Source organism: Silene latifolia, chromosome 6 (assembly GCF_048544455.1).
Source record: "Silene latifolia isolate original U9 population chromosome 6, ASM4854445v1, whole genome shotgun sequence".
NCBI classification, from domain to species: Eukaryota; Viridiplantae; Streptophyta; class Magnoliopsida; order Caryophyllales; family Caryophyllaceae; genus Silene; species Silene latifolia.
This window is the reverse complement of record NC_133531.1, coordinates 87896758-87913164: the sequence shown is the minus strand read 5'-3', so window position 1 is coordinate 87913164 and position 16407 is coordinate 87896758. Positions and strand designations below refer to the sequence as shown.

The 16407-nt window shown below is 37.3% G+C and overlaps 1 non-coding gene across 1 annotated transcript; it reads right to left on the bottom strand.

Moving 5' to 3' along the window:
- Positions 1-7467: 7467 nt before the first annotated feature.
- LOC141589226 (small nucleolar RNA R71) lies at positions 7468-7574 on the bottom strand. Its single transcript, XR_012520176.1, has one exon. It is a non-coding gene; the product is annotated as a small nucleolar RNA R71 (small nucleolar RNA).
- Between the last annotated feature and the right edge of the window lie 8833 nt (positions 7575-16407).

Sequence of the window (16407 nt, the reverse complement as noted above, 5' to 3'; positions counted from 1 at the left end):
ATTTCTTCTCTACTTCTATTTATGTTTGCATTCATAAGATCTAATTTTAATTTTATGACTAAATTAAAATGACACATATATGAATATGTTAATTAATGAGATTAATATAATTTTCTAACAAGCGGTATCAAGAGCCTTAGGTTGTTTGCATGCAAATCGGTTTATAGTTTTTTCCGAGTTATATGATTAACATACAAAATTATTAATTTGGTTTTATGATGATAAACCTTAAAATAACCTTGCATGTTAAAAGTTTCTGGTCCTAAGTGATTTTTAGGACATTTTGTTTTATTTATGGATTTTATTGTTCATTTTATATAATAATGGCATTAAAATGTGATTTTTATGATAAAAATGTCATTTTTGGACTAAAAATAGCTAAAATTCTATTTTTTCAGTGGTTTTTGGATATGTTTTCACATATATTATCTACTGATGGCCTGTAAATGTTAATGATAAAATGAGTTGTTTTGCTCGAAATATGGATTTTTCAAGTTAAAATCGTATTTAAATGGGAAAATAGGTTAATATAAGTTATATTTCGAATCTAGTCATGAAAATTTAGTATGTTGTCACATGAAATTTTACAAGATGTGTGTAAAATATTTGGCTATAATGAAGTCTTTATGCATGATTTATGGATTTTTGATGAAAAATCACATAAATAGTGACTAAAATTAGAAATAATGCTATAAGATACTTCATGACTAAAGGAAAAACGTCACATGTTGTATTTTATCATATATTTCAGATATAAAAGTAAAAAGTTGGTAAAAATAATTTTTCTCATATTTTTATGGTCATAATTGTTAAAATTATGACCATAAAACCGATAAACCGCAACATTGTTTTTTCTCGATAAATTTTCGTAATTTTTAACCTAAGTTTTGAACATTATGAGTGTCATGGTATTTTTCCAGAATGTTCATGAGTTTAAATTTCAAATTTTGAAATTATTTGAGATTTTTATGATTTAATTTGAAGTTTATGGCATAATTTTGTATTTTAGGTTGATTTATGAACAATATTAAGAAATCTAGGTTAATTATTGTCAAAATGTTAGTGAAGACTAATTTTGAGTCCTATGTTGGTTAGGGTAATTAACTTGTACATAAATATGAATTTATGTAATTATTGTGATTTTTAAAAGGTTAAATCACGCAAATCCGTAAAAACCGATTAATATACGATATTAGCTCATTAAAGGCGATTTAGCATAAAATCGAGCATGTTAATACATATTATAATGATGCATTTTATTTATGATTGTCATATTATAATTTTATGTAATTTTTGAATTATGTAATTTTACTTAGTATGGCCTTAGTTTTAATTGATATTACCTGAAATGTATGGGAATATCGATTCGGTTGTAATTTATTGTGATCTCCTATCACCGTTTTGTAATTTAATAGATTTATTTTATTTTAATTACAAATGTATAATAGGAAATTATGTAATTCATTTTGTAATTTAATTATTCCGGAGTTCCTTGAAGACGGTGCCACTCAAGAAGGCGATCCATTAAAAAAAATGTTGCCTTAAAATGCGTGCCAAGACCGAAGTTCAAGGGACCAAAGGAGTTGGTTTCCAAATTTGTAATAGTTTATTAGATTTACTATTTTAGGAAGGCCATACTAGGATTTTAGTTATGCTTCGCATTTTAATTATATGTTGCATGCATCGCTAAATCGCCATAACTAAACATGCATTTTTATATCGAGTTTATCGACCGTGTCAATTACAATTATCGTAGTTCACCGCTTTTAGTTCACTTAAAACGTGATAGATAATAAATTGACATGACTTCTCGCTTAAATAAACAATTGAGATTTAGCCTTACCAAAAAGTAGAAACCATGAAAACCTATTTCATGAGGAAGTGCGCTCGGCCCTACCGGGGTACAAACCTTGATACGTAGGGGAAGTGGGTGATAAATGTCTATCCACCGAATTCATGTTGATAAGGGATGAATCGGCCCTACCGTGCCCAAGTTGATGTGGATTTGGATCATGGACACATTTAATCGAAATTTGGATTGAGCTCAACGAAAATATTCGTGACCGTAGTCGCATGTGTTCCGGGCTAAAGATAAATATTAATGTAATTTTATCGATCAAGAGTTCTAAAAGTAGAATCGATTAAAGAGTTAATCCACTGAGTTATATTGATAAGGGATGAATCGGCCCTACCGTGCCCAAGTTAATATGAATTTGGATCTTGGAATCATTTATAATAGTTGGGTAGAGGTTATTATATAAATGCTCATAACTTGTTTAAATTTCATTTACACGTATGACTAAAAAGACAAATGTTAATATTTCCTTTTCCTCCATACTTGTAGTTCATTACAATGAATCCATCAAACGCTACTACACCAATAACTATTAAGTCCTGCCACAATGTTTTTGACGACGTTTGCTTCAATATTGATTTCGACACTACTAGAGAACTTTCTTTTGGGATAGGTTCAGATGGAAACATAAACTTCATCACTTCTTCTAGACCACCTACTACTACAAGATCTCTTGTGAGCCGGTCTCAGGAAGACCGCCTCATAAAATCTATAGGATCTTTATCTTTGGAAGAGAAAGATGCCAAAACTAGTGGGAGCTCAAGCAATCAAGTTCTTGCTTCCAAGGGCAAAAGGTTCAAGAAGAAGGGAAAGAAAGGGGAAAAACTTCAAGCAAGTTGAAGATGAGTGCCAGTATTGATATGGCATGGGACATTGGCTTAGGAATTGTCCCGTATATTGTCCCGTATATATGCGAAATATAAGGGATGGAAGTATCGTTCCAAAAGGTAAAATTCCTAAGGAAATTTATGTTATTGATGTAAATTATACTTCCACTACGACATGGGTACTGGATACCGGTTGTGGTTCTCACCTTTGTAATCATTTACAGGGGTTAAGAGACGTGAAGAGGCTTAGCAAAGGAGATGTGGATCTACTCCTTGGAAATGGAGCTCGAGTAGCGGCCGAATCCAAGGGAACTTATGTATTAGCTTTGCCTAATGGATTTGAGTTGTATTTACATAATTGTTTTTATGTGCCTACACTTTCTAAAAACATTATTTCAATCGCTATGTTGGACATTGACGGTTTTTGTTTTGTCATTAAAAACAATCGTTGTACTATTTCAAGGAACGACTTGGTCATAGGCCAAGCTCCTTCCATTAATGGCATTTACATTTTAGAAACCTCGAATTCGACTAATGACATCTACAACATTCAATCAAAGAAAATCAAATCAAGTGATCCAAATAAATCGTTCATTTGGCATTGTCGATTAGGTCACATAAACGAGAATCGCATCAAAAGATTAATTTCGACTAATGTGATCACACCATTTGATTATCAATCATATGGAACATGCGAATATTGCCTTTGTGGCAAGATGACTCGTAATCCTTTTAGTGGTAAAGGAACACGACCTAGTGAACTATTGGGACTCATACATACTGATGTGTGTGGGCCAATGAGTATCACCGCTCGAGGAAATTATGACTGTTTCATAACCTTCACCGACGACTTGAGTAGACATGGGTATGTCTATTTAATGAAACATAAGAGTGAAGCTGTTGAGAAATTCAAGGCATTTCAAAATGAAGTAGAGAACCAATTGAACAAAAAGATAAAAGCACTACGATCCGATCGTGGTGGAGAATATCTTAGCCTTGAATTCGATTCACACTTGAAAGGTTGTGGTATTATATCACAACTTTCTCCACCCGGAACACCACAACTCAATGGTATTGCCGAAAGGAGAAATAGAACCCTACTTGATATGGTTCGATCAATGATGAGTCAAACCGAGCTACCAAACTCGTTTTGGGGATTTGCGATTCAAACCGCAATTAGATCTTTGAATAATAGTCCCACAAAGACAACCGAAAAGAGTCCATATGAGATGTGGACGGGAAGGGTTCCCAATATATCCTATATGAAGATTTGGGGATGTGATGCTTACGTCAAGGCAAAGACCGACAACAAGCTTGCCCCAAGATCCGAAAAATGAATCTTTGTTGGTTACCCCTCGACCTCTCGAGGATACTACTTCTACAAACCTCAAGAAAACAAAGTGTTTGTGTCTTGCGAGGCTGTCTTCTTGGAAAGAGAATTTATTTCTAAGAGACAGAGTGGGAGAAATTTTGAACTTGATGAAGTTCAAGAGCCACAAACCGAGTTAGAGACGCCAGAAGATGTTCCTTCGTCGTCTAGCACGGTTGTCCCTCCTCCACTTAGAAGAACGGGTCGAGTTATTCGCCATCCCGATCGATATGTGGGACTTATCAAAGAAGATGGAACACTCGATGTGTTGCTTTTAGAAAGTGACGAGCCCGCCACCTACAAGGCCGCAATCTCTAGTCCAAATTCCTCCTTATGGCTTAAAGCCATGAAGTCCGAGATGGATTCTATGCATGAAAACCAAGTTTGGAACTTGGTGGATTTGCCTAAAGGGGCAAGACCTCTTCAATGCAAATGGATTTTCAAGGTCAAGAATGGCATAGAAGGACATGATGATGTCTACAAAGCTAGGCTAGTGGCAAAAGGATTTACCCAAGTACAAGGTCTTAATTATGATGAAACCTTCGCCCCCGTAGCCATGCTAAGATCCATAGGGATTTTGTTAGCGATTGCCGCATTTCATGATTATGAAATATGGCAAATGGATGTCAAAACCGCTTTTCTAAATGGGCATTTAGAAAAGGAGGTGTACATGATACAACCCGAAGGTTTTGTCGATCCTAAAAATCCTAACAAAGTGTGCAAACTTAAGAGATCCATTTATGGTTTTAAGCAAGCATCTAGAAATTGGAATCATCGATTCGATCATGTGATAAAAGAGAATGGTTTCACTCGAAGGGTTGAGGAACCATGTTTATACATGAAATTCAGTGGGAGCAATGTTGTGTTCCTAATCTTGTATGTCGATGACATACTACTCATTGGAAATGACATTCCAATGTTGTCTTCTGTTAAGAAGTGGTTAGGTAACTGATGTGACCATAATTAGCGCATATTTAGCCCCCGAATTAGCCTTGTTCCCATGCTTTTTAGTGCATATTTGGGTCATTTATTATCTTTAGTCCTTTGTTTTGCATATTCTTTGAGATTTTGATCCCTTGGTAGGAAAGGAGTAAGAATCTTGCATATTCATGGCAAAACGAGACTAAATTGATCGAATTCAATGACCAAGCATCAAGGAGAGACAAGATTAGAAGGCCTTTGTACATATTATAGTAGAAGAGCAATGTTGAGAAAGGATCCTTGAGTCCCCAAGGAAATCCCCAAGGAATTTATGAAGAAAAGGGAAGAAAAGAAGAAGATGACTTGCTGAGTGACAATCCGTGCGGATTGTCCCCAATCCGGCCGTCCCACAGCTGCACAATCCGTGCGGCTTTGCTCTAATCCGCTCGGATTCCACCTCCACAATCCGCCCGGATTCCCTCGAATCCACTCGGACCCCATCACCAATCCGCCCGTCCCGACCTTATTCCGCCCGGATTCCAAAGACAAACGTGATTTCCTCTTCTCCAAGCTACAAAGAAAGAAGCCCTTCCTTCGAAAAATACCTGCTCCTCCTTGCTCAATCTAAAAAGTGTAATTACTAGTTTAGCCCTTAGTTAACCCTAATGCATCCTCCCTAATTTCCACTATAAATACCCCATTAGTCTAATTAGAGGAGCATGTTCTTCTTATCAATAATTAGAGTAGTTAATATCAATCAAATCTCTCTTTAGTTTTGTAATCAACAATTAATCAAGTTCTAATACAAGTTTTATTTCCTTAATCTCTCTTTTGTTCATCCTTTATTTTGGGTAATTGAAGATTATTTGGGTTATTATTGGGAGATTGACAACCTCTCAATCAAGCATTCAAGTACTTCTTTTATCTTTGCTTTATTATTGGAATCATTAGTAGGTATAATCTCTTAATCCCTTTTTAATTATTGTTAATTACTTTCATTTATTCATCATGTTTCATATTGTTGGTATGATTGACAACCTTGCTAGCATGATCAACATGATAATGAGTGAGTAGTCTCTTAGCTAGGGTTAAATGGGTGATTAGGGGAAACCAACATGGGGAATGATTCATGCTTAAATTAATATGCTTTCATGTTTTATTTGCTTACTTATTTTGATCTCAACTCTTGCACATGTTATGTTTGATGAAATGCTAAGCCTATGAATCCTTGCATTTACCACCATCACCTATCTTTTCAATGAGACTTGTAAGACATAACCCAACTCGAGTCTCATTAGACCATGCATGTTGTTGAGTAGGGAAGATTAAGTCGATTTGTAGGTGTTGTACAATCTAATCGATTCGGCTCCGGGACCCAAACTTTCCTAGGATTGTAAGATATAACCCAACTCAATCCATCACAACAATAATTGCTTGCTTATAATTTGAGAACATGTTTGTATGATCATATCCCATGATTCCCCTATGACCCCATGACACCCTAGTGTTTTTAATCAATTGTTTACACCCCTTTAATTCATCTTGCTTGTTTATTTTCATTGCTATTTTAGTTTAGTGACCTTCTACATCAACCCAATTTGTGACACCCCTTAGACACCACTAGTTGCAATAGAAATCTCATTTCAACTCCCGTCCCTTGGGATCCGACTTTTACTTGCCTCTTTACTATTTGTAGAGTTGTTTGTGAAGTAATAAATTGTGTTTTGATTTGACCGTGACCCAACGACCACATCTTTAATTGTGAACACGAAACGGACCCGATCAAAAATGGCGCCGTTGCCGGGGACGGTGTTTGTTTGATTTAAATTTCTTTTTATTCTTATTAGTTGTGTCTTTCTTCGCCTTGGGGAAGTAAAACTCCTCAAGGTTTGTTCTAATTTTTTTCGAGTTGTTTGATATTTTGCATGTCTAGAAGGTTACAAGGTGATTTGTTACCTTTTGACCGTGAAATCGAAAGAACCTTGACGAACAATAGGAGACTTGTTAGGAGGAATTTAAGAGGTATTAGTGAAGTTGTTCAACCCACTAGTGAGTTCGTCAATCCTTTCGCAATAGAATGAGAGGAGAACCCATTACACAATACCCCACAAAATCCACCTACAATGCCTAAATTCTCGTCACACTCCGTACCCACCGAGGAGAATCTACCAAATGGTACTCCTACACCGCAACATCTAACCGGAAATTTTATTGCCAAGTCCGCCTTCATCCAATTAGTTGAGAGGAGCCAATTTGGGGGGATGCCTAGTGAAGACCCTCATTCTCATATGGAAACCTTTTGCGACTATTGTGATGCAATCTCTCAAACGGGCGTGACTCAAGACCAAATTAGATGGGTCTTATTTCCTTTTTCCTTAATCGGCACCGCGAAGTAATGGTTGAAGGGCCTTGACAAGGCCACCCTCGGAATAGATTCTTGAAAGAAGTTGGCTCTAGCTTTCTACAAAAAATTCTACCCACCGGAAAAGACTAACATGCTAAGAGCTCAAATTACGGGTTTTAAGCAAAGGGATGAAGAGTCTTTGTATGAAGCTTGAGAGCGGTTCAAGGGAATTTGTCGCTCATGTCCTCACCATGGACTTAGCGAATGGTTTTTGGTACAACAATTTTGGAATGGTTTATATGAAGATTCTAGGAACATTCTCAATATGGGATCGAATGGAATGTTCACCGAAGTTGATGACAATCAAACATGGAACAAGATTGAGGAAATGGCGGTCCATAACTCACAATATAGTAGACCTCGCAAGGCTACTAGAGGAGGAAAGCATGAAGTGGACTCCGTTACTCAATTGGGTGCTCAACTTAGTGCTCACATTGACACAATCAACTTGAAGTTTGAACAAGCTATGGCTAGACTTGAAGAAAACTCAAAATCATCAAAGCATCATGTTAATGCCATGACGGCATCCTCATCAATCCCAAGTGGGATATGTGAGAATTGTGGAACTTTGGGACATGACCAAGGTGAATGTAGGGGAACAAATGAACAAGTGAATGCTTTCCAAGCATACAAGAGTGGTACCCCTTATTCCAATTTTTACAATGAAAACACCAAATTCCATCCAAATCTCTCATACAAAAGCCAAAATGTTCAAAACCCTCAAACAACATACACTCCACCACCCATGAGAAACCAAAATCAAAGACCCTTTTACAATCAAAACCAAGGTTACCAAAATCAAAATCCATACAATCACCAAAATGACCAAGGTTTTGATGTCCAAAAAGCGGTCCTCCAAATGCAAAAGAATCAACGAGAATTTTTCACTCAAATGCAAAAAGATAGCCAAGCAAAGGAAACCACCATCAACAACATTCTAGCTCACACCAAGATGTTGGAAACACAATTGACTCAACTAGCATCTTCAAGCTCACAAAGACAAAAGGGGCAATTACCACCTCAAAGTAATCCCCCTAGACATGGAACGGTTAGTGTCATTCACTTGAGAAGTGGTACAAGGTATGAAGCATCGAAGAAGCAAGTTAAGGATGAAGTTGTGGAAGCTAGTGAAAAGGAAGAAATTGTGCAAAGCTCCAAAGGTGGAGAATCATCAAAAGAAGAAAGTTCAAAGAAAAATGAAGACAAGGTCAAAGAGAAGGAGCCCATTGTGGTTAGACTTCCTTTTCCAAGTCGTCAAGCCAAGCCCAAATTTGATGATCAACTTGGAAAGTTCATGGAAATTGTGAATAATTTGAAAGTCTCAATTCCTTTCACGGAATTAATCAATCACGTTCCGGCCTATGCGAAATACATGAAAGATATCCTCACAAAGAAGAAGTTAATCCGGAAGCTTGAGACTATCGCCTTCACTAAGGTGAGTAGTGCAATACTTCAAGGGAGTTCACCTCCAAAGTTAAAGGATCCGGGAAGCTTCTCAATACCGTGTACCATTGGCGACACGACGATCAACAAAGCCTTATGTGATCTAGAGGCTAGTGTGAGTGTCATGCCGTACTCGGTGAGTAACAGGTTGGCGATGAGAGAGCTTAAATGCACCAACATCACACTCCAAATGGCCGATAGATCGACGAAGACACCATTAGGGATATGGGAAGATGTTCCCGTGCGATTTGGGAAGTTTTTCATCCCGGTGGACTTTGTCATTGTTGATATGGAGGAAGATTCCAACATTCCAATTATTCTAGGAAGACCTTTCCTACACACCGCGGGTGCGGTGATTGATGTGAAACATGGTGAGCTCACTCTAGAAGTGGGAGATGAAAGCATAACTTTTAATCTTGACAAGACTATGAGAGCTCCTCGTTTGCATGAACCATGTTTCATGATTGATCATTATAGCCGAAAGGATGAGAGGAAAAATCGGAACTCCAATGGAAGAAGAAAATTGAAGATGCTCCATTCAAAGAGCAAGTAAATTGTGACAAGGAGAGCTTGCAAAGCTCATCAAAATCAATCAAGGAAGAAGAGAATGGCCTCATTGGCCAAGAGAAGAAATTGGGAGAGTTGTCTCCATCAAAGCAAGAGATTTTCAATGATCAACTTAATGAAGTTTGTGATCTTTGGGACAACGAATTTGAAGGGATTTTTAATCCCTATATTGGTAATGCCATCGATCAAGACCGACAACAAGGGCCAAGGTCTATTGAAGACCTCTACCATGATAATGAACAAGCCTTTGATTACTTTTTCAAGGTGTTGAGCAACATCAACAACACCTTGGACATGCCCCCTTGACAACTCATCATGAATGAGAGTTTGGTGGAGTCCTCCCTAAACCACCACTTGTAAATATTTCTTACTCCCTAACTTACATTTCAAATTCTTGTATTGCATTTTTTGTCATCTTTGGATTTTTATTTACTTTGATCAAGATAATTGTCATGTTTGAGAGAAGTGAGGGAGGGACTAACAATTTCAATTGATGTGTAGTGCTTTACCTTAGTGTGGGGATGACAATTGCCTAGGCTATCCATGCCTAGTAGTGCCCCCACAATGAAGAACATAAAATTTGAAGAAAGAATAGAAGAATGGTAGGGGAAATGCATTGTGCACGGATGGAACTGAATCCGAGTACACATGGGAAGAATCCGAGCGGATTCAGGAGAATCCGCCCGTCTTCAGTAATCCGAGCGTACTGCAGAAAAGACGCCCGTCCTGAACTGAGCTGAATTTTGAAAATTTCTTGACTGTGACTGAATCCGGGCGTCCTGAGCAACAATCCACCCATCTTGAAGAATCCGCCCGTCTTGAAAGAAAGACGTCCGTCTTTGTAGTTGAGGAAAACAAGCAAAATTTCCTGGACTGAAATCCGTCCGTCTTCAGGCTAATCCGCCCGTCCCGCATCAAGAAAATCCGAGCGTCTTCTTATGAATCCGCCCGTCTTTAGGCGAGTTTTATACAACCCAGAAAGAGCAGAATCAGCACGGATTGGGCAGAATCCGCACGAATTGCCCCTGCAGTTCGAAAATTTCGGTCTTTATAAAATCCCCCCCACCTTCCTTCCTTCATTCATTCATTCATTCATAAACACTACCCACAACATCAAAACCCTCACCCTCTCCATCCCAAAAACAAAATCCCTCAACAACATTCACCAAAAATAAACAAATCATCCTTCTAACAACAAATCAATCACTCCTTCTTCAATGAAAATCAAAACCAAGCACAAAATCTTCAACCTTTGAGTCGATTTTTGATTTCATAAAGGCAAAGCCTTTCACCTTTAAATCGATTTGGATAAACTACAAAGTGAAGATTTTTCATTCTTTTCTTGGTTAGTTCATCAATGGCAAGGACTAAGGGAGCAACAAAGGCAACAAAGGCACCAAAGGCTAAGGCACTCTCACAAAGGCAAAAGACTCTTCAAACAAATAAAGCATTGGCTATGGTGGTAGCAACACCAAACTTGGAAGTGCAACAACAACAACCTTCTATGGGAGCAACAACACCTTCTACTCCGGAAATCGATCAACTTTTGCATTATCCGGAGGTAACTTTTATTTCCAAAACCCATAGAAATACCTTTGTCAAGTTTGCTAGAAAGTCAATTCAATCCACCAAATTTATATGTGAAGATACCTTAGAAAAATTAGGTGTTCTTGAGCAAACTAGAGCCTTTTTCAATGCCATGGGGTTGAAGAAATTGTTTGAAACAAAGGAATTGACATACCCCTCCCTTACCTTGGAATTTTTGAGTTCTTTAAAGTCACCAAAGTTGAGAATAGGGAGAATCTCGAGTTTCGTCTAGCTAATGTTAGTAGACGCATTTCCTTTAGGGAATTGAGTGAAATTTTGGGTCTTAGTGATGAACCGCGTTATTTTAAGAATTATGGAAAGTATGACCCCGAACCTCTTTGGGAGGCAATTTCCGGGAGGAAATTTGAGGACTTTCATGCGAGTCGTGCTCTTTTGGTCCACCATCCGGGCATAAGAGTATGGCACAAGGTCGTGGGAAACACCATAATTGCAAGGAAAGATACCAACCATTATACCAAACTTGATTTTATTCTCCTTGAATCGGCTTTGAACATTGGAAGAGTACACACCAAGCCTTACAATTCTTTGAGGCTCTTGGTAGATAGATGGCTCAACATTAATTGTGGGAAGAAGGGCACTACCGTTATTGTCAATGGCGGCCTAGTCACTATCCTAGCTAAGCACTTTGATCCTAACTTCAATAAGGATAACAAGTACAAAGCAAAGGAGGGTGGTCATCTTGTTGATTTGCATACTATGATACACAAGTACAAGTGGGTTGCCCATAACCCCCTTGACACTAAGTATGGATGGCTCACTAGTGAAGCTAGATCGTTCACCTTGCCTTCAAAGATTTGTCGTCTAAGCGTCCACCGGACCAATTATCTACTTCCCCTTTCTAAAGAGGCCGAGTATATTATTCAACAACAAAAGGGTGATCTTGAAACTTCCTCCTCTTCCATTGTCATACCACCTTACCCCTTTGAGTATGAAGAGTTCAAGCCGAAAGGAGTTGAAGCTAGGAATGATTATGTGACTCCTCTCATGCAAGCAATGCACAAGCAAGCCTTTGAAGATCGGAAAAATGCGTACTTGGCTTAATATCCACCCCTCCTACACTTAGCTAGGAAAGGACTACTTGATCCATCTTGTCCTTTGCCTAGTTGGGCGGATAGAGAAGTCCTATTTCCGGGTGCATCTAGGGTCGTTTTGGTTGACAATGAGGTTGTTGGTAATGATGAAGAAGTTGATGATAACATTGATGAAGAAGCAAGTGAAGAAGGAGTAAAGGATGGTGAAGATGATGATGAGCAAGATGAGGAAGAAAGTGAAGAAGCAAATGACAAGGGAAGTGGCAATGTGGCCACTTCTAATGAGGAAAGTGATGGTGATAGCATGATGGAAGATTAGCAAGCCTTGGAGACTCCTACCCTCTCATGGTTTGTCTATTTATCTCTTTGTTTTAATTATAATTTTGATCATTGTTGGAGTAGTCCTAGCACCATAGAGGACTCACACCTCGGTACCATTGAGGTGTTCTCATTTTATTGTTCCCATTTTCAAAATCCAAAATGACAAATTAGTTTCATGCATTGCATAGTGTGTGCATGAACTACACCCATCCTTGGACATTAGCAATAGTGTCTCACTCGGTTTGGGGAAGTTAATACATACACAACGGGAGGTAATCTAAATTATCCTCTCCGTCATAACAAAAACCATGCATCATGTAGTGTAACTTAGTGTAGATTGCATTTAGTGTAGAAATCATGCATCATCTTTGCATAATTTCCATCATTTTGGCCATTGAGGACAATGCCCATATTAGTGTGGGGATGGTAATTCTAACATTTAACTCTTATTCAAAAATCCAAAAAAAATGAAAAATTTCAAAAATCATAAAAATTTGAAAATTGAATGAGTAAATTATTATAAATACAAGACGTTGTGATTTATAATTCAATAAACCATTTTGGTACAAGTAATTACGAATTAATAGTCGATTTTGTATATGACATATTTTTATTAGTATGTTGATTTTTAATGTGTTAAAAATGCATAAATGTGGGACATAAACATGTAACATTTTACATGTGACATTGTGACAAAATTGACAAATTGACAAAGATAAAATGGAACCCATTTTATCTTATATATACCGAAATGATGGAGGGAGTATGAGGATTTAATATTGTGTTTTTATTTAAATAGAAACATGATTATTACCTCTAGGGACTAGCCTTGCATGCCTATCTTCTTGGGTAGAAAAACAAACCCATGCATAGGGCACTCTTCCCCCTCCAACCGGTTTTGTATGAGGAAAAGGCAAGGGTTTTTCCTCTCTATTATTCATTCATTTTTACATAGAATTTCTAGTGTAAGAAATTACTATTATTCTCTCTACATCTTATGAAAATTCTAGAGAAATAAACTTCACAAATACTCCCTCTTGAACCGGTTTTCAAGAGCAAAATTATAATTTTTGTGTCAATTTCATAATAAGACTTATATTATTTCTAGTACAAAATAATATTAGTTATTAAGAGATTTTTTTGGGTATATGCTTTTGGGAGAGATTCTAAACTTAAATCTTGTTCATCCATTATTGGAAAGCTCAATAACTAACAAGAAGGAGATCTTGTTGGTGCCCATAAAACCGAAATCATATAGTAAGAACAATGATTTCTTCTTTTATCTTATTTATGTTTTCATGCATAAGATCTTGATTTAATTTTATGACTAAATTAAATATCACATATATGAATATGTAAATTAATGAGATAATGATTTCTAACAGGTCTAAGAGTAGTACCTACCGCCAATGATCCCATCACTCTCTATTGTGATAATAGTGGGACGATCTTCCAAGCTAAGGAGCCAAAGTCTAGTAATAGATCTAGACATGTACTTAGAAAATATCATGTAATTAGAGATTTCATTGAAAGGAAGGAAATTGCGATATGTAAGGTTGGGACGGATGACAACATAGCCGATCCGCTCACCAAGCCTTTATCGCAGGCTAAACACAATGGACATATGGTATCCATGGGTCTTAAACGTGTACCTAGTTTGTGTTAGATTTTGAAATGAAATAAAAAGTGTTGTTTTTATTCATGTTCATAATCACATTTGTCTTTTATATTTTCTTTATACATTGTTACATCCAAACGGGTTGTAGTGACAATTGAACCCCGTTAAAGTGAACACGAATTAACATAGTATTCGCCCATAGTCACTTGTATGAGGTGACGTCTCGAAGTGACTAGAGTGTGATGCGATTGATGGCAAGGTCAAGTGCCATAGAGTCATGTGAGATGACTAGTCGATCACATAGGTAGACTGTTAGGAGCACTTTGTCGGGCCAATGACCGCTTATAGAGTTCTGGCAAATTTATATAGCCTGGTCGTGGCGAGAGCTACTATAGTATTCTAATGAGTCGATTCTTTTGACTAAAGACTGTTCGCCCGAGGCGGCACAGTTTCAGATTAGCTTTGATTTATGTTACTACGACCTTCGTAAATGGGGTCCCATGGGCATATTTTGGGCTATGATGGTTGTGGCTAGTCAAAGGGAATAGTGCGATAGAAATTGTCCACCCCTTGTCAGGGTTAAAACAATATCTCAGGGCCACTCGAGGAGTAATGAACTGGAAATGCGTGGCCACGCTCGGAAGTTATCTATGGTAGATAATTCCGGTCAGTCAGTTATTCTCCAGATCGAGGAAACCACTCTCGATATGATCACTTGCAAGTACGACCCGAAAGACACCTTGCATTGAGTAGGAGATAGTAATAGGACAAGAGAATTGGTGACGCGCAGTTGTCGAGGACAAGTGGGAGAATGTTGGAATAAATATCCTCCGACAATAATGCGATCACAACTGTCGATCATGATGATCACATTTTTAAATCTCATATTTAAGAATACACGTGGGAAGTAATATTTTAATGTCAACTGGTCCACACATATCGGTAATGATTGGCTGACTAGAGTTTGACATTACTGTCGTGCGACGGTGGTGACTAGTTGATCCCCTTAGGTCATACCTAAAGGGTGACACTCTTAATTGTTTATTTAATTGATCGTATGTCGATACGAGTTAATTAAATTGCTTAAAATTGACGGACGATTTTGGAAGTAATATTTACGTGTCTTATTGTAATTTGATTATAATAAGATACGGTCTAAGTAATCAAATTTTTTTTATTACTTAGATAAAATTATTGTTTACAGAAACAATCGAAACAAAATGAATAAATTATTATAAATACAGAATGTTGTAGTTTATAATTCGGAAACACTTTTTCGGTACAAGTAATTATGAATTACTAGGTTATTTTAATAAGTGACATATTTTATTTTTAATTGTTAAAAATAAATTTTATATTTATAAGATGTCATGTAATATGTCACATGTGACATATTGATAAGATCACAAATAAAATGGACTCATTCATTTTATGTGTGTACCGAAATGGAGGGGGTCTTTTAGAGTTTTTATTGTGTTGTATTATAAGTGGAAAATACAATAATAATAATCTAGACCTAGCCATGCATGCATAGCTTTATCTTGGGAAGAAAAGGAGAGCATGCATTGGGCTTCCCCCCCCATGTCCGGTTTTTCCATAAGAAAGAGCAAAAGGTTTTTGCTTAATTTTTACTCTTACACTACAATATATGCTAGTGTAACATTCATTCAAGAGACATCATAAAACTTATAGAAATATAAGATAAAAAAATACTCCAATTCTCCCCTTCTCTTGGCCGAATAAACAAGAGAGCAATAACAAGTTTTGGGTCAATTTTTAGTGAAGATTATTATTATTCTAGATCAAGTAATATTAATCCATTAAGAGGTTATCTTGGGTATAAGTCTTTGGGAGGGATTCTAAGCTTGAATCCTTGTTCATCCAATATTAGGAAGCTGAAGAACAAGTGAGTAGGAGAACTCACTTGTGCCCAAAATCCGAAACTATCATAGTAAGGATTGATGATTTCTTCTCTACTTCTATTTATGTTTGCATGCATAAGATCTTGTTTTAATTTTATGACTAAATTAAAATGACACATATATGAATATGTTAATTAATGAGATTAATATGATTTTCTAACAAAATTGATCTCACTTAACGACCAAGCATCAAAGAGGAGACCAATACTAAAGGCCTAAGTCAATAAATCAAGTAGAATAGGCAATGATGAAGACCCCCATGACCCCTCAATGATCCCCATGGATCTTGAGGCAGTCAAGAGAAGAGGAAGCCAAGCTGACCCATGATCCGGGCGTCCGGAGAAGCAGCCCGAGTGTCCTAAAGAACAACCCGGGCGTCTCGAGGCTCCGAATGAGCGTCCCACAAGCAAGACGAGCGTTTTCCTATGCAGTATTAGCATCCAACATAGGGAGGTCGTGAGGCTCCTTAGGGACTTGCAAGGCGTTAATCTTCATCTTAGGGACTTAATCGCCATTTAAGC